The sequence below is a fragment of the Notamacropus eugenii genome, chromosome 6 (assembly GCF_028372415.1).
Source record: "Notamacropus eugenii isolate mMacEug1 chromosome 6, mMacEug1.pri_v2, whole genome shotgun sequence".
Classification (NCBI taxonomy): Eukaryota; Metazoa; Chordata; class Mammalia; order Diprotodontia; family Macropodidae; genus Notamacropus; species Notamacropus eugenii.
Window position 1 is genome coordinate 11,199,615 of NC_092877.1, and position 18,798 is coordinate 11,218,412.

An 18,798-nucleotide genomic window follows, 5' to 3' on the forward strand; every position below is an offset into this window, starting at 1 on the left:
ATGCAAGTCACTTTACCCTGTTTACCTCTGCATGTTCATCTGTAAAAGAAGCTGGAGAAGGAATGACAAACCACTCCATATCTTTGCCAAGAAAAACCCAAAATGGAGTCACAAAGAGTTGGACCAAACAACACTAGTCATTATTAATTCTCCATTTTAAATGTTTAAAAAGATTTTGTGGGGTGTCAAAAAAAATTGTTTTCAGGCAAAAATGTGAAAAGTCAAATGTAACCTCTCTAATATAATTATCATCATCATCATCATTATCATTATTTTGGAAAGAACTTAGGATGGAGGATCTGTATAATGACAATGAATGTGAATTACCTTCCTGTGTCTACTTGCGCTGCCATTTGCTTTTGCTTGTGCCATTTTATTTCTGTTAAAAACTTTCAGCGAAGGTAATTCTTGAATGACTTGTGAGGTCATCAGTCTAAGGAAATCCCTTCTAAGGAGACAGATCCAAAAGCTTTGTGACATGGCAGATCATTTCCAGGGTAAGATACTGATGGGATGGTGGAACCTGGACCCCCCAAAACTTCTAAAATGGGTCTTTGAAAGTAATCCAGTACCCCCTTCTTCCCCCGTTCCTATGAGAAAATTTTCCCTTGCAGCAGGACTGACTCTGTAATTAGAGGGGTGCCTGGCCAAAGGATTTGCATCCCTGGCTGGCCCGAGAACTCTCTTGGCACCAAATCCCCACTTGTCTCCTACAACTCACTCGATATCTGGTATATTCCTTACACTTCCCCATCCATAGCCCCCAAAGACACCTGGACCCTTAGATTACCTCATCAGCATCCCTGGCATTCCTTTCCCATGCCCCTTTTCTATATAAATTCTAGATTCACCCCCATTAGGGTATAAGTTCCCCAAGGAGACTTTGCCCACTTTTATTGGCATTAAAATAGACTGTCTCCTGATGGAAAGTCAGTTTGAGTGTGTGAATTCATTCTAGCAGACCCTGCTGTGGCATTCTCAGGGTACCGATATCCCAAAGCACCCCCCGCCCCCAAAATCCTGTTCAATAGGGTTATGATTCCTCACCTCATCTTTTTCACTACAACAGGGATGAGTTTTCCCTAAAAGAAAACAAAGGCATTCTGATCAAATGTTGGGCATTCATTCATTCACTTCAACAAATATTCATTGCTGACAAGACAATACAGTCCCTTAGGTTCTCCTGGTACTAGAGGGTTAGTTGATCCTACTTTCTACTGAGGACATTCCCAAAATACCAGACATAGTAGGTCAGTCACGTAGGGCTAGGGTCCTGACCTGTAATTGGAGTGATAAGGAAGACCCAGAAGAGGAAATTCCCTCCAACAATACAACTCAGCACCTTCTCTGTAATCTTAAGGAGTTGCTTAGAGCTCTGACAGGTTCACAGAGCCAGAATGTGTCAGGGCAGGACACAGCTGGGTGATTCTCTCTCCCTGACAGAATGGCTACCCTGGCTTCCTTCCTATCTGCAGTGCATATAATAATCACAAGGGACTCTAAAGCCTTTGGCAAATAACCTCTGTGCTATCCCCTCTCATCAAATGCTACTCTCATGCAGGGAGTAAGTGGGGAAAATTATGTAGGTACTCTGGTACAGAGTACTCTGCTGTGTTGCACTCCCAACAGTAAAGCTCATGATGACACCCCGCCCTTACCCCCATGCCAATGTGTTTTCTTTTCAATAGGGGACACAATGAGTTCAAAGAAAAGTGATGTTTCAAAATGATACAGTAAAAACATGAAATTCCCTCTTACAAATATGGGGTATTCTTTCCTGGAAACACATATATTAGTGGAAAAAGTAGACACTCAAAGATGTTACAAGTAAAGAGGTGCCCATATAGGGAAAATTATATGTGGCCAGGGTGTATGAGAGGAGGGGTGACTCACGTCTTGATCCACAGACTTCTGACAAGTTCAGAAGGTTCTTTTTTTAAAATTTATTTTTTATTTCAATTTACAGAATAAAACAAGCACTTTCATGACACAGCGCAACAAAAAAATCTGATTGCACGTGAAATTGCCAATCTGCTACGTACAACTTGCTATTTCCTTCAAGTATACAGCAAAATTGTCATGTCAATGTCTTTTTTTCTTTTTTCTCTCCCTATCTTACAGATAACAACCATTAGAGACAAATAGGTGTGTATACATACATAGATAAGTGTGTGTATGTATGTATGCATATATGTAAAATTATTTGATACATACCTCTATTTATTTAGATTCTGTTAATGATTTATGAAAAGAGGTTTGTTGTCTTTGATCAGAGACCTCATACTGGAATAAGGCAGCTAACCAATAAGCATCCTCAGTTTGCCTATATGTTGTCCAAGTCACAACCTAGGAAACAGTATCAATAACCACCAAATAATTTTATTATCAGGGTTACCCCAGTTTTCACTTCCAAATTGCTCCTACTTCTTTAAGAAAATGAATTGGCTGAGGAAGTAGTATAAGGAAACCTTCTATGCCCAGGAGAAAAGACCATTGTCTCTGCTAACAGATTGGTGAATGCTTGTCATTTTCGTGGGCAAATGCCACTTAAGGTCTACAGAGTGAAAAGTCTGAAAAGAACTTTGTCTCCTACCTTTGCATCAACTTCTTTGCCTTCAGAATTAAAAACCGAGAATCTGTGATTTAGAATGGACCTCCCATGCCATCTTCTGAAACTTTTTAACATGGAATAAAGCCACAGCTTGGAGAAATGAGGGATGAAAGGAAATAGAGCCATACCAGTGATTGGTAGGGATTACATGGAAAAAGGTCCTCTTGCTACATATTAAGGAATGGAGAGGGAGAAGGTAACACATCATCAGAGGTTATCTTAACCTTAGCCCTTACCAGTCAGTCAGAAAGCATTGACTAAGCTCTTCATATGTGCCAGGCATTGTGCTGGGAATTTAGAAAGAAGAAAATGAAAGCCCTTGCCCTCAAGAAGCTCATAGTCTAATGGGGGAGACAAGAATTAAAAAAAAAAAAGTATGAACAGTCTATAAAAAGAATAAATAGGAAATAAATAAGATATTGATTTATGGTGGAGGAAAGCTTTCTGAAGAAGACTGGATTTTAGTTGAGACTTACAGGAAGCTAGGGAAACCTAGGGAAGTCTAGGACAGATATGAGGAGGGAAAAGATTTCAGGCAAAAGAGACAGAAAACTTTCCTGGAGCTAAAAATTGGAGTGCCTTTTTCATGGAACAGCAAGGAGGCCACTGTCATTGCATGAAAGAGAACAGAGAGTAAGATATAAGAATAGAAAGGTAGGGAAGGGCTAGGTTATGAAGGGCTTTGAATGCTAAGCTGAGGATTTTGTATTTGATTCTGGAGGTGATGGGGGTCACGGGAGTTTTTTGAATAGGGAGTGACATGTTTGCCCATACTTTAGGAAAATCACTTTGGTGGCAGAAAAGAGGAGAGTTGAAGTGGGGAAGAGATTTGAGGCAAGCAGACAAATCAGGACAATTGTCCTCATGTGAGGTGATGAGAGAATGTCCTGGAATGGTGGGATGATGGCAGTGTCAGAGGAGGGAAGGGGATATCAGAGATATGTCACAAAGGTGGAATTGGCAGGTTTTGGCAACAGATTGGATATAGGAGGTGAGATGTAGGGGGAAGTGACACCTGAGGGAAAGGAAGAGGTGAGGAGGAAAAATAATGAGTTCGATTTTGGACGTCTTATGTTTAACATTTATCCTGGGCATCCAATTAGAAGTAACTGATCAGTATTGGAAAGCTAAGATTGAAGGTCAGCAGAGGAGACAGAGACAGAAGGCATATGAGTGATGTGTGATGAGCAGGAGGAAAGAAGAGGGAACTTTTTGTTCCTCTGTAAAATATGACAGAAGGTTCTCACCTGAAAGGGTGAGTGAAGGTGGGAGGTCTAATGTGCTGTCTGACTTTAATGAACTTTAAGGGGATTGACCTGCGCTTCTGTAGGCAACAGCTGCCAGAATTTTGATTGGGTGATAGATAGAAATAGCATGAACCTCAAATGAAGAAAGGTTACTGAGTGATGGAAATAGGGAGAGAACTTGGAAATGGCAGTAGGGAGTAAGGAGTGTTCTAACTCCCCTGCCTCAACTAGTTAGCTAAGGAAAATGACTAAACGGTCAGCTGGTACTAGAAAGGATGTATCATTAAAGGAAAACCAGGTTTCAGTAACAGAAAATCAAAGCAGGAGGAGAAAAAGATTTAGGAAGAAGGGAAGTTTCTTACCTATGGAACTGGAATTTCAGAGGGCACAGTGGAAGGGGTGGGTGGAAGATAGTTGAGGGTGCTGGGAATAAGGAATCAGGTGGTGGAGGATGGCAAATGGAATTTGGATGATGGTGTACAGGAATTCTAAATCATGGGAATATGTAGTATAGGATTAAGTGTGACAATGGTCATCACTGCACCAGACCTTTTCCCAAAGGAGGCAGGAGATTGACCTTCACACAAGTTTGGCATGAGATGGGACGGAAGGTGCTCAGTCAGTTGGTCAGATGGGAGCCCCCATTTCAGTTCTCCTTTTCCCTCCAAAGGCTATAGACAGGGGAGGGAAAGGTGCATCAGGAGCTGCCGGTATTGCTCTCCACTGACTTCCTCCATTTTACCTAGTCACAGTATACCAGGACATGGAAGGTTGTTCCTTTTTGTACCAGAGGCCTTGTATTCAGGGTTGGGAAATCAGGATGATAGCAGGAGGAAGGAGTTGCTTGTCCTGGTTCAGGTAAAAGTCAGATGCCCCAGATCCCTTGCAACCTTCCCTTGGAGGACACACATGGCAGAGATGACGTCCCCTTCTTTTTACCACATGTAATGTTACCTCTGAATCTATTTTAGGTGTGTGAAAAAGAAACTCAATATATTTGATGCATTCTCTTTCTTTTTTTCTTTTTGGAATTTTATTGGTATCTCTTGGTTTGATATCAGCCATGTTGGGATATGTCCTTCACCCGTCTTACAAGCAGTGAGCCTTCCCAAGTAAGAAAGAAAAGCAGCAGAGCACAACTGACTAATGCAGTTACAGCTTTGTTTATGCAACACTCATAGCCATAGTGTCCTAATCCAGTGAAAGAAGAGAAAGGCGTTTATGGCTTGTTCGATTTCACTTTACAGGACTGAGTTGTTTAAAATACATATATTTCCTATTTTATTTATTTACATATTTTATATTTTATAGAATAATCACATTTTTGTTAAAATTTGTATTATAACAACTCAATTTGACCGAAACTTCTCAAAAACTTATCTGCAATCTTTTAGGTACTGCTAAGTTTAGCTGCCAATCTCTTTTCTCTTTCTTCAGCAATTATAAGGCAAATACTCCTTCTTCAGAGAAGAGAGCTTCAGAGCTTAGTGTTTTTGAGAGCCTAGTGGCAAAACTATTGCCACTGGTACCTTTTATATTGACAACATCAGAAGAGCTTGGATATTTCTCCCTGCTCATGATCATCTCAAGTTAGCTGCCCCAGTCAACCTATGTGGGATACCAGTACAGAACCTGATGAAATCAGTGATCTTGCCAGCATCTAGATCAATCTGACCAGTGTCATTCAACTTGATGAGAGGATCTGGGGAATGGATTGTATGGGCATGATGAGTCACCAGGTCAGGAATGCCTTTTGTACTCACAATTTTTTTTCTGTTTTCTTTCTACTTATTTTTCCTCATATGGAACATATGAAATATTTAAATAAGAATAGAATAGAGGCTTCTCTTCCTCTTGACCAAAATTGCAATGGCTGTAATTATAACACAAAATTCCATATTACTGGAGTACTTTCTCCAAAATCATCATATTGATCTTAAAACATTATTATTATTGAATTTATGCTATTGATTGGTTTTTCATCAAGTCCTTCCATCCTTAAAGCAACAGAATAAAGCAACATGACTTTCTGTGCTAGGCATTCCTCCCAGTGATGAAATAACAGATATGACTTCCTCCCACCCCATCACCGCAAGCCATCACAAGGACCACCACCAAAAATATTTGAGGAGGCAGACTCTGCCTTTTGTTTTGGTAACAGATGTAGTAATTACAGTGGAGATAGACTTTTGTCCTCTCTTTTAACAACTAGATAACACTGGACCTGGAGTCAGGAAATCTCATCTTCCTGAGTTCAAATCTGTCTTTAGACACTAGCTGTGTGACCCTGTACAAGTCACTTAAGGCTGGCTGTTTGCCTCAGTTTCCTCATCTATAAAGTGAACGGGACAAGGAAACAGTAAGCTACTAGACTATGTTTACTGAGAAAGTCTGCAAAATAGAGTCACGGATTGTTGGCCATGACTGAATTGACTGCACAACACCAACAATGAATGTGCTTAGAAAGCCTTTGGTGACAGAGCGTCTTTTCTTTGCTCCTGCTTCTCCACTTGCTCAGCTACTGATTCGGGCTCAGAGAAGCCTCTGAGTTCAGAGTAAGCTTTGAACTTGCAAACTGGTCTTGGGGCCATGTTGGGTAGCTCCACTTTACATATGGTTCTTTTCATATTTTTCTCAAAGAAGAGAAATATTCCATAATAACAAATAAGCCTCTTTCTATGCGCTGAGAAAAGGCCCACTTCTGGACCATCCATTGCGAAGATGCAGCCTCATTTCTAGGAAACAAGAAAAGAAGTCTGCATGCAAACAGCCCCAGAATATGCTGCTGGAAAATCTGTTAGCTGTAAAAAGAGTCCTTTCTTGCAACAGTTCCTTTCTTGTTTTTTGCAATAACTGCGTTTTCATTTTTTTTTCTAGTCAAGGAAAAAAATTGGGATTTTTCTGCAGTGGCAGGTTCTTATTAAGAAGTTTTCAAAACTCTTACACATTTTCAGAGTGAAGTAGACACTTCCACATTGAGGCTAAATCTTAATTCACTAGTGATATTTAGATCTCTTAGGTAGGGTAATTCATAATTTGAAAAGAAATACAAAACTTTCCATATAAAATAAACATGTTTCTTCCCTATCAAATAGCATCTGACTTTCTTAAATTTAGAACTGGAAAGTGATTTAGTTCAACCCTCCCGCTTTATTTATTATTATCATTGTTCATTATTTTGTCCTGAATTTAATAAAAACAAATAACATGGACATTTCGTATACAAAGTGAAACAGGAAAACAGGCTTGCTTGTACATGAAATTGCAATCTCTATTACACACAACTTGCTTTTCCTTTTAAGACTATAATAAATTCAGCCTGTCACATTCAAAACTTTTCTTTCTGTCCCTGTTTTCCTTCAGCCTTCTTTTGCTTCTCTTGGGTGCATTTAAAAAGATCTTCCATTGACCTCTCATTATCTTTCTTTTTTCCCCCCTCTTCCTCGGCCTCCTTTTCTCTTCTCTTTCTTCAATCCTATTGTTAACCCTGCCCTCTCTTCCAAGTTCTCTTGATCCCTTGCTTAATTGGGAAAAAAGAAAGAAATAGAAAGAAACAAAGGAAGAAAGGAAGAAGGGGAAAAAAAGGAAAAAGAAACAACTATTGTGTGATAGGACCAATATCTTTCCTCCATGTGGGCTTACTATTTTGTTTACTCTTCCTTAAAACACGCATAGACCATGCTCAGGGATTGGTTGGTTTAAGGAACTTAAGATTCAAGTTATTGACCTTACTTCTATTTGCTGCAGTAGGAGACAGCCTCAAGGACCTGTGGATATACACTGATGCTTGCCTACTGTCCCAATATAGACACTAAGAAACTTCCCTCAGCTGAATCAACTTGGAAAGCACTCGTTGTACAGCTTTGTAGTATATACTTCTCATAAATCTTCTTTTGTTAACTGCTGAATGAGCTACAGGTATGTCTTAATTATTTCCGTTATTGAACATAAACTACCACTACCTGAAATACCCTAATCTGACCATAATCTATTGGTTTTTCACCCCTCCCTGTTTTTCGTTATAAATCCCTATATTTCATTCACATTGTGACCTCCAAGTTGCTGACTTCTCAGTTTTCTCCCAGGCCATCACCCTGGCGTTAGCCTCTCTTTTCTTCCCCATTTTTATCTCTTAGTGAACCTGTTCTATTCCATTCTATCTTCCTGTCTTGAATCCCTAGCCCTCATAACATCATAATCATCACCACCATCATCAACATATCATTTTCATGAGTGCCTAATATCTTCAATTTGTCCATATGCACTGGCTCCTCCCTTAGTGCCTACAAATATGCCCATGTCTCTCCCATCCTCAAAAAACCCTAAACAACAAAAAAAAAAAGTCCCTGTTAAGTATGGTCCTATATCTCTTCTGCCTAATGTGGATACTCCTTGAGAAGACAATATGCAATTGGTGTTTTCATTTTCTCTCTTCTCACTTTTTTCTTAATCCCTTGCATTCTGGCTTTTGACTTCATTCCACTGAAATCACTCTCTCCACAGTTCCAGTGATCTTTTAATTACCAAATTTAATGACCTTTTCTCAGTCCTCATTCTTCTTGACCTTCCTGAAGCCTTGGACACTATTGATCACTCTCTCTCCTTGATGCTCTCTTCTGCCTAGGCTTTTAGCACATGGCTTCTTCCCTACCTCTTCTCAGTCTACTTAGCTGCTTCCTCATCCGGATCATATCCATTAGTATCCCACGGGGCTCTGTCTTGAGACTTCTCTTCTCCTTCCCTGCTACCACCCTTCGTAATTTCATCAGCCCCCCTAGATTAAATTATCATCTCTATTTTGATGATTCTCAGATCTGCTAATGCTGCCCTAACCTCTCTGTTGACCTTTAACCTTACATCTCCACTTGCCTTGTAGCCATTTCAAACTGGATATCCAGTAGATGTTTTAAACTGTATGTGTTCAAAACTACTCATCAATCCTTCCCCATATCCACCCCCCCCAAAAAAACTTTGCTATTACCATTAAAGTCACCACCATCCTCCCAGTCCCCCAAGCTCACAACCTACATGTCTTACTCAACTCCTATCTCTCACCCACCATATGCAACTTGTTACCAAGACCTGTCAATTTCACCTTTGCAACATCTCTTGAATATGCCCCTTTCTGTCCTATGATGTCACCACCCTAGTACAGGCTCTCATCACGTTACATTTGGACTATTTCAATAGCCTTCTGGTGGATCTGCCTGCCTGAAGTCTTTCCCTATTCCAATCCATCTTGTGTTTAGCTATCAAAGTGATTTGCCTAAAGCACATATTTGACCATGTCATCTCCCTACTCAATAAAATCCAGAGTCTCCCTATCACCTTCAGGATCAAATACTAAAACTTTTGGCATTCAAAGACGATTAGGCTTCTCCTGCCTTTTCAGTTTTCTTACACCTTACTCCATTACATGTACCTTTTGATCTAATGACACTGACCTCCTTACTGTTCCATAAACAAGACAATCTCTTGGCTTCAACCATTTTTTTTCCTGTTTTTTTTCCCCATGCCTGGAACACTCTCCCTGATTCCCTGGCTTTCTTTAATTCCTAATTATGAATCTATCTTCTATAGGAATCCTTTCCAAACTCTTCTTAATTATAGTGCCTTTCCTCTAGTAATTATTTCATATTTATCTTGCATATAGCCTAATTACAAATATTAGTTTGCTTGTTTTCTCCCCCATTAAATTTTGAGCTCCTTGAAGGAACGAGGTATTTCTTGCCCCTTTTTTGTATCCCTAGTTCTTAGCCCAACACCTGGCACAAAGTAGATGCTTAATAAAAGTTTCCTAACTGACTGACCTTGGTAAGAAGTGAACTCCGGTTGTCATTACCCTGAACTATCATCTGATTACTGTCCCCTAGTTACGAATCTGCAGATATTTTCACCATAGAAATGAGCCACATCATAGAAATCTTCTTAACAAATCTTGGCATACTATTTGGAATCATTTGGAGCTCTTTCTACATGAAAAATGAAAACAAAAATGTAATATTTGTATATTTCAGAGATATTTGGTTTTATGAGGTTTCTCCTTTATGAAGAAATTAATCAATAATTTGATGTGCCAAGGTAACGGAAGTCTTTTTCTGGAACCCACTTGTTTTTTACAGAATGAAAGCTAAAAGCATTTCATGAAATTAAAATCAATTAAACATGTCTACTGGTTTTCCATCTTGAAAAGGTAACTAAGCAATGTATGCTAAATTGACATAATACATTACAATTGGAAATCCATTAGTTGTGTTGATTTGTTATTGGCTTATTGATCTTCCTGCTCTTTTAACTTTTAATTTAAAGGACCTTTTGTGAATGAAAATGGATTTAATTACAGTGTTTCAAGGCACAGTTAAAGATCACATGATGCATATTTCAAATTAGGATGCTGTGTATCAACCTCTCTCTACCACCTAAGACTTGTAAAACAGAGCCTTTGCATCATGCAGCTCTGTCATGGCAGTGTATTTAATACATGTGGTCATGTATTTAAAAGGAATAGTGACTTGTACATCATAGTTTTGCAGTTTCATGTGCAATCTTTTAAAATTACTATTGGTATACTGTAATTTTTAATTTATTTTATTTTTAATTTATGAAATAAAACAAAGAGGAAACAAAAAAAAAGAAAATAGCTATACCCTTAAAAAAGCTCCTTAGGTTTTGTTGTTTGTTTATTTTTTATAAAGAAAAGCTACAATCATTCTGATGATAGGGTACATAATTTACAATGAGTCTTGGAAAATAATTTGAAACTTAGAGAATTTAATCAACTTACCTATGGTCAAATAGCAACTAACAAATAGCAAGATAGGTGATTTGAATCCAAGTTAGTAGTAGATGAATGTTACTGATCTAGTCCAGAAGATAGCTGGCACAGTGGAAAGATCATTGGTTCTGGAGTGACAAGACAGGAGTTAGGGACAGCTAGGTGGTGCAGTGGATAGAGCACCAGTGCAGGAGTCAAGAGGACCTGAGTTCAAATCTCACCTCAGATACTTGACACTCACTAGCTGTGTGACCTTGGGCAGTCACTTAACCCCAATTGCCTCATCCTAGGTTATCTTCAGTCATCCTGATGTATGCCTGGTCACTGGATTCAGATGACTCTGGAGAAGTGAGGCTGGTGACCTGCATAGCTCTCCCTCCCTCAAAACAAAATCAAGTGCAAGTCATGTCATTATTTCTCTGATGCCATGGTCTTCTTCAGCAATGAAGGACAAACACACACTACTTAGGTGACATTGGCAAGTCACATATTCTGTTTCTTTAACTGTTCAAAGAAAATGACAAAGAAAAAGATGGAAGGATTGGGTTACATGGCCTCTGTGGTCCCTTTTAGATCTAAATATTTGAACCTGTTCTGGGCTCCCAGCCCTGTTCTCTATCCACCACATCAAGCTGACTCACCACAGATCTGTAAAAAGCCTGGTGTCAGCAGGATTCACCTCTCCCATGATTTTCCAAGTCAAGGACCCTGCCTCAGACTCAGCAGCTCTTAGAGCAGGCATCAGAAACTGGGGATAATTACAGCATTTATGCACTTGCCAGATTATGGATTCCAGAACCTTATGCAATGTGTCACACAGTCTCTGATGATTAAACTTTATAATCCTGGCCGCTCACACCAATCTCTGCCATTATGAGCTTAGTGCGCTGGCTCAGGGCTAATGTGGAAAGAAATACTGCCTTGCTTAGCTGTGTTGTTTAGCCTCTGGATTTGGGGAAATATCTCAGCTACTGAGTGAACACCACAATTTTGTAGTCGAGGTTTTTATTTACACAGGTTTGATTTTGGCTCTTTGATCACTTAGTGAGGGGATGTAGGCAGCTAGGTGATGCAGTGGAGAGAACACCAGCCTGGAAGTCAGGAATATATGAGTTCAAATGGAACATCAGACATTTATTATCTGTGTGACCCTGGACAAGTCACTTAACCCTGTGTGCCTCAGTTTCTTCATCTGTAAAATGAACTAGATAGGGAAATGGCAAACTCCTGCAGTATCTTTGCCAAGAAAACCCCAAATGGAGTCATGAAGAGTCAAACAGGATTGAAATGAGTGAACAACGAGTAGAAGTAGACCAAGTGCAGGTTTCCCAAGGTCTTGGGTCATATGATAGAAAAGTGTCTGTCCTGTTCAAGTAACTTTTTAACAGTTATCTGCTATTGGGAACATCATCCTCAATAAGCAAGGATTCAGTACCTACTATGCACCAGCCTCTGTGCTCAGTGCTGGAGATACAGAGGAAAGCAAAAAAAGTGCTTCAAAGTGCTCAGATTCCAGTGCCATAAGGAGGTCACAGACAGGGAGAAATACCCCATATGTAATACAGTAGGCATATTTGTGGTACCAGAAACCAAAACAAATAAAACAAAACTTTATACCAAATGGAACTCATCAATTGCGAAATGACAGAACAAATTATAGTACATAAATGAAATAGAAAATGATCATGCAGTAAAAAAATGATACATGTGAGGAATTCGGATAAATTTAAGAAGACATACATGAGCTAATTCAGTTTGAATGAACAGCACCAAAAAAATACACATTATGACTTAAAAACGCAGAGGAAAACACCCCTCAAGGACATCGTTTCATAGCAAACGATCAGTTGACTTCAGATGTCTGTGGATGAAACATGCTTCCCTCTTCTCTAGAGAAAGGGAGGGAGAAGGGAAGGGAAACATTTCTTAAGTACTGACTTTATGCCAAGCATTCTGTTAAGCACTTTACAAATATTTTCTTATTTTATCTGCGCAACAGCCCTGGAAATCAGTCTTTTCGTCTCCATTTGCCCGTTGAGGAAACTGAAGCGGACAGATGTTAAATGATTCATCCAGGTTCACACATCTTGTGAATGTGTGGGTCAAGGATTTAAACTGCAGTCTTCTGGACTTCAGGCTCAGTGCACTGCCTGGCTGCCCCCATATCCAGAGTGGGCTGTGGCCGTAGAATTAGGCATAGACTGTCAGACATGGTTGAAACAACTCTTTGATTTGCTTCACTATTTTCTTTTGTTAGGAACAGTTATGATGGTAGGGTGGGAGAGAGAGATTTTGGTGAATGACAAATCGTAGAAAAGCAGTAACAAAAAGTGATTGTTTTTGTGTTTGCTGTACTTCTAGAACAATTTTAGTTCTTATCTTTTCCTGAACTTCAGAAAGAAATAGTCAAGGGACAAATTCAATCCTCCTGTATCTGTTCTTTTGCGTTGAGTGTTTGGCCAGGTAGGTGAAATGATTATTTTTTAATAGTTAAAAGTGTTGGGATTTGAACTCATCTTATTATAGACTCAGTGAAAACATCTCTAGCAAAACTTCAGTGGTAAACAGGATGATGATGAAGATAATAAGTATTTTGTGCTGTACCCACATAATTTTGATTTCCATTACAATTTTTGTTATGACTATGATGGTCTTAAAGACTTGTGTTCAAATCAAGGCTCTAAATGTAGAGGTGTGTTGGAGTCAGCTCTTTAAATTTTTTGTGTAAGCCTTTGTACCCCAGAAATCAGCAAATGCTATAAATTAGGACTTGATTTGGTTGTTGACTTTCTGGTTGTAATCAAGAGATTTAGGGAAAAAAATGTCAGATTAAATTTAGCATCCTTCATTTCTAGAGAGCCCATTGTTAAATATTTACCAGCACATCCTTGGATCTAACCTCTATTAGCTTTACAATAAAGGGCTAGTCACTGCCTCTGAAACTCAGTTCCCTGATCTGCAATATTAAGAAGTTCTATGATTTCTGAGGTCCTTTGCAGTTTGGATCCTTTATGATATTTTACCCCATGTAGGGAAGAGATTTGGTGAACCACTTTGTTGTTCTTACACTGGTTCTAAGTCAGTCTTTATAAGTCAGTTCTCCCCTCATTAGTATTTATCACTTATCTAGTTGTCACTCATGATGGCTCATCCTAGTTCATCTAGGTGCCTAATTGTTAATTACCACTGAATCAAAGAAAATTGCTGTGGGACAACTACAAACTGAGTTCTGTTAAAAGGCTTTTACTGAAATCTCTAAGCTATAATAAACATTACATGCTTACTGGTGTACTAATAAAGGTCAGTTTTACTAAAATAATTTAATTTTCTTCCCTCCAGAAAGAGTTTAATAAACATTCGGATTAAATCGGGAGCTGGAAATGCTTTGCCTAATCAAGATGGCTGTGTGTAATGTAATTGTGAATCTCAGGAGGAAAAGTGAATAGTGATTGGTGATCAGGAAGAAAAAACACATTAATACAGAGTCCCAAAGTGGAAGTCAATGGTCCCCAGTAGGCCCAGAGGCAGTGAGTTAGATCCAAGGTTTCCTGCACACCAGTGATTACGTAATTTTCTTTGTCTTACTTTGCTCCAAATACCAGGGTGAGGTGATCAAAAAGAGATCAGAAGTATGGATGCTTCTTTCTCTCATCTTAATGGGAAGCATGGGCCATCTTGTTGGATGCTTTGAAAATGGTTTCACCCTATAGGTGTGATCTTGTCTTCCAGGGAAGAAAAACTTGTGCACTTGTGCCCTGTTGACGAGGAACGTGAATGATGCCATGTGAGTAACAGGAAAATGAGCAGAGTAGCTTTGACCTGGATTCAGTGAGGAAACCCTGGAAAGCAAAGCTGTTGAAAAAAACATGCAAGCAACTTTGTTGGACCTCCGTGCTATGTGTGTTGATGGAGAGAGTTGAGTGGAACTGCTTGCTTCTCCTTATATGCATATCTGGTCCTTTCAATAGCTTTTTAAGCGTGTGTGTGTGTGTGTGTGTGTGTGTGTGTGTGTGTGTATTTGTTCTAGTCTTCTTTGGAATCTTTCTCTCCACTTTCAATCCTACCCTCTATTTGTCAATGACAATTACAAAAAATAATGGCACAAATCCACATTTATAGAGCACTTTAAGAAGAGTTTGATTTGTATGCTATACCATTGGATCATTTGGGGTTTTGAGACCTGAGTTTTGATCCTGCCTCTATACTCTCTAGCCATATATTCATTATTCTTCAGCCTCTACTTCTGACTCTCCAGTTTTTCACAATGTGAGAGCAGCTTTCTCACTTTTGGAATTCACTGTGCACCTTCCTCTAATTGGTTGGTTCCTTTCCAGAATTTTCATTTTAAGGAAAAAGGCAAGGCAAGACATATCTTCAAGCTCTTCTTCTGATCTCCAGGACTTTCTACACCATACATACCCTGGAGGGTGTACCTACTGCTCCACTCCAATCTCCTTTTCAGCATCTTTTTATATGTTCTGTCTCCTCCCCTCTCTCCCCCTCCCATGTATACTTGGAGTAGGCTCCTTGAGGACAGGGCATGTTTATCTTTTACTAATATTTGTATTCTCACTGTTTGACAAGTATATGTGTGTGTATGCACACACCTACACATATATACATCTATATATACAAATATGCATATGTGTATGCATATATGTATATGTACATACATTTTTCACCAATTACATGTAAAACAATTTTTAACATTTGTTTTTTTAAGTTCTGAGTTTTAAATTCTATCCCTAACTCCTTCTCCTAGCTCCTCCCCCCACCCCAGATAATTAGCCATCCGATATAGGTTATTCATGTGCAATCATATAGCATATTTCCAAATTAATCCTGGAAAGTTATAAATGCTTAATGCATACTTCTTGATTTGACTTTTGATTCAGAATAAATGCTCAGTATAATAGAATTTAGGGCTGGAAGAGATAAGATCACTTAATCTACTCTTTTTTGGGGGGGGGGGAACATATCAAATAAATGACATTTTATATCTCAGTCATTTTCCAACATATCCCCTCTGCTGAATCCTACCTTGTAAGAGAGAAACAAAGCTAAGAAAAGCAGTCTGAAACAATGATGAGACTATTAAATTATTATTGTCATTATTAAACTCTCTGGTTTATAATCAATACTTTTATTTCTGAGATGAGGAAACTGACATCCCAAAGAAATTAAACAACTTGTCCAAGATTCTCTATTTCCCTAGCAATAATGAACGAAAGTTAAGTGTGTTATGTTTCAGAACATGAAAGGGCAAGCATGACCCTCAACTTTGCTCAACTTTATAGTTGTAGTAAGGATCACAGGAACGTGGCAGTACAGCAACTCAAAAGGTACAGAAAACTAATGAACTCATCGCTGTGCCCTCCAGTGCCCCCAACATTCATGTATCTACCAAGGGGGAAATACTGGGAAAGGAATAGGTTTTTACTCCACGAAGGAAGAACTGTAGCTAATGACATCCCAGGAGACATCACAAAATCATTGGGAGGTCAGGGCAGAGAATGGTACTGGTGTCCCATTACCCTAGAAGCAGGGAGATGGACCAGATGACTCCCGAAAGGGCCAGCTTCTCAGTATACTCAATACCAAGTCTCTACTTTTTTAGTCTCATTTTAGGTCCCACCATCTATGGCTATTCACAATTCCCTTCCTGAATTGTTAGTATTTTCCAACTCTTCTGTTACTTTTTATTTTCTTTGTATTTGTTTTGTAATTATTTAACTTGAGTGCACAACTTTTCATCCACTTCCCAATAGAATGTAAACTCCTCCTGGGCAGAGATTTCATCCTTTTTTCTTTTCTGTGTATTCCTAGTGCTTAGCATAGCACTTAGCAGTTTATGGTGTTCATTGTATTCAACTGAATTATCCTTTCATTCCTGTTATTTCTAGACTTCAACTTCACTCAAGATCTGAAATGACAACAAAGATAGTTCAATCCAAGGTTTTCGGTCTAAATTAAAAATACTTTAAAGGCAGTTGAAGAAAATGAATATGGTTGGAGAAAAGAATGCGAAATAAAGATGATTTCCCAACAACCTTGTTTAAAGAAAATAAAAATGGAAATTCTTCCTTGGATTTTAAGAAATCATACATGGGCCTTCTACTTCCATTTGATCAAACAGCACTACCTCATTCTTTTGGAGAGGAGAGAATTTGACATCAGCTGTCCTCGGTAATGGTGGAAAGAAAAAATGGGAAGACATTTCTAAAAGAATCCATGAATAAACTGTGTCAGAAGCATGAAGAAATCTGGGTTAATTAAAATAACTTATCCAATTGAAAAAGTGTTAAAATTGTTTTTGACAACTTGCATAATTATTTCAAGGAGTTTGAAAAGCTGAAAAGGGGGAAGAGGAAACAGTTACAGGTTTAACCAGGACATAGTTTTGCCTGAGTGAATAAGAACAAGCGTCTCCCTTTGATATCTGTGCTGAGATCAGATTTTGAATATTAAGAAGGGTTGGCAGTAAGAGTAAAAACAAGGGAATCTGCAGTTTCAGGACAGACCTTAGTGGATCATCAGTACAAATTCCAAACATATGTACCAGTATTTATGTCTTAAATATATTTATTGCAAAGACGATTCTTCAAAGAACTAAACTAATATACCCCAAACGAAATTGCCATTTAGGTGTGAATAAATGGGATGCCAAGAACAGCCGAATGGCTAGAAGCTTGCTTTAAGCACAAGGAGATTGAACTAGAATGAGAAATTATGAAGTCCACTTAATGTAACAACAAAACAAAACAATTCTTTATGTAATATTTTTCAATTAAAAAATCATTTTGTTCTTCCTTACACTACCCCACCCATTGGAGGGGAGGGGGAAGAAATAAAACCCTTTTATAGAAAAAAAAATATTTCAAGGCAAGTAGGATTGAAAGAAAAAAAATAAAATTAGAGTGAAAAATAGGTTCTGGAGTTACTCTCTCCACCCCCTTTCACAATGAGAGATTGGGTCCAGGGAATAAGGCACTTTTATTCTTTTTCAACATCTCATCTAGAGGAAGCCCTGAGGGGCAGCAGGATGGTTTTCTAGTGTTATAGCTAGAGAAGGTTCCTACCAGTGTGCTTCACCCCCATGAATATCATTTGGTAATCATTAGCCAGATTTGTTTAGTTCTCCCTCATTAGATTATAGCCTCCTTGGGGGCAGGATCTTCCTTTTGCATCTTTTTATAATTCCCAGTTCTCTATTTAGTGCCTGCACAAAGTAGGAACATAATAAATGTTTTTTGATTGACTTTTAGAAAGGGATATTTACTAACATAGGGCAGGCAGGTAGATAATGGATAGTGACAGGCCTGGAGTCAGAAAGATTCCTCTTCGTGAGTTCAAATCTGGCCTCAGACTCTTACTATCTATGTGACCCTGAGCAAATCACTAAACCCTGTTTTCCTGAGTTTCCTCATCTGTAAAATGAGCTGGAGAAGGAAATGACAAACCTCTCCAGTATCCTTGCCAAGAAACTCCAAATGGTGTCGCAAAGAGTTGGATATGACTGAAAAACAACTGAACAATGAACAACAACAATTTGCTAAAGTGATATAGAAGAATCAATTGATATAAAACATTCCTCATCTAGTGTATCACATACTCTTCCACCAGCATGTAGAGAGTTCAAGGGAAAACAAAGGGGCAACTCAGCTCTTGGGAGTCCTTCTGTTGGAGTGCTTAAGATGTGTGTCATTTTCAGTAGAACTCATATTATATATCTGTGATTCTGACCTTCCTCATCACATATAGCCTATCTATGACTCTCAATGGATGATGACCTTTGATACTAGCTGGTACTGCCCTGGAACCATTGCTAATATGGCAAAGAAAAGTTCAAGTCCTCTTGTCCTCTGAAATTGACAAGATCCTTGAGGATCAACTCAATAGACTTTGATTTACCAGAAGATAGCATGAAAATGGAAGTTTTTAAAGTGATCTGCAGGGATTTTCTTCAGGATGCATCTCCCTCTAGGAAGTGATAATATTGAGCATAGGGATGACTATGTGCCAAAGTGTTCTTTGGCAGAGGAGATTCAGTCTTTGTTTACTTGCTTAAATGTGGATCTATGGAAAGTTACTAGATGATGGATGGCTGATTGGCCATTTCCATAAGTTCTGGAGCTGATCTCCCAACCATCAATTGTGATGAAAGT

General features: G+C 38.8%; 1 long non-coding RNA gene across 1 annotated transcript in view; it reads left to right on the top strand.

The window, feature by feature from the left end:
• Positions 1-16,931, top strand: part of LOC140510433 (uncharacterized) — a 42,266-nt gene extending 25,335 nt beyond the window's left edge. The window contains exons 2-3 of the long non-coding RNA XR_011969227.1: positions 14,363-14,417; positions 16,537-16,931. This is a non-coding gene — a long non-coding RNA (uncharacterized lncRNA). The remainder of the gene's footprint in view (positions 1-14,362; positions 14,418-16,536) is intronic.
• Positions 16,932-18,798: the final 1,867 nt, after the last annotated feature.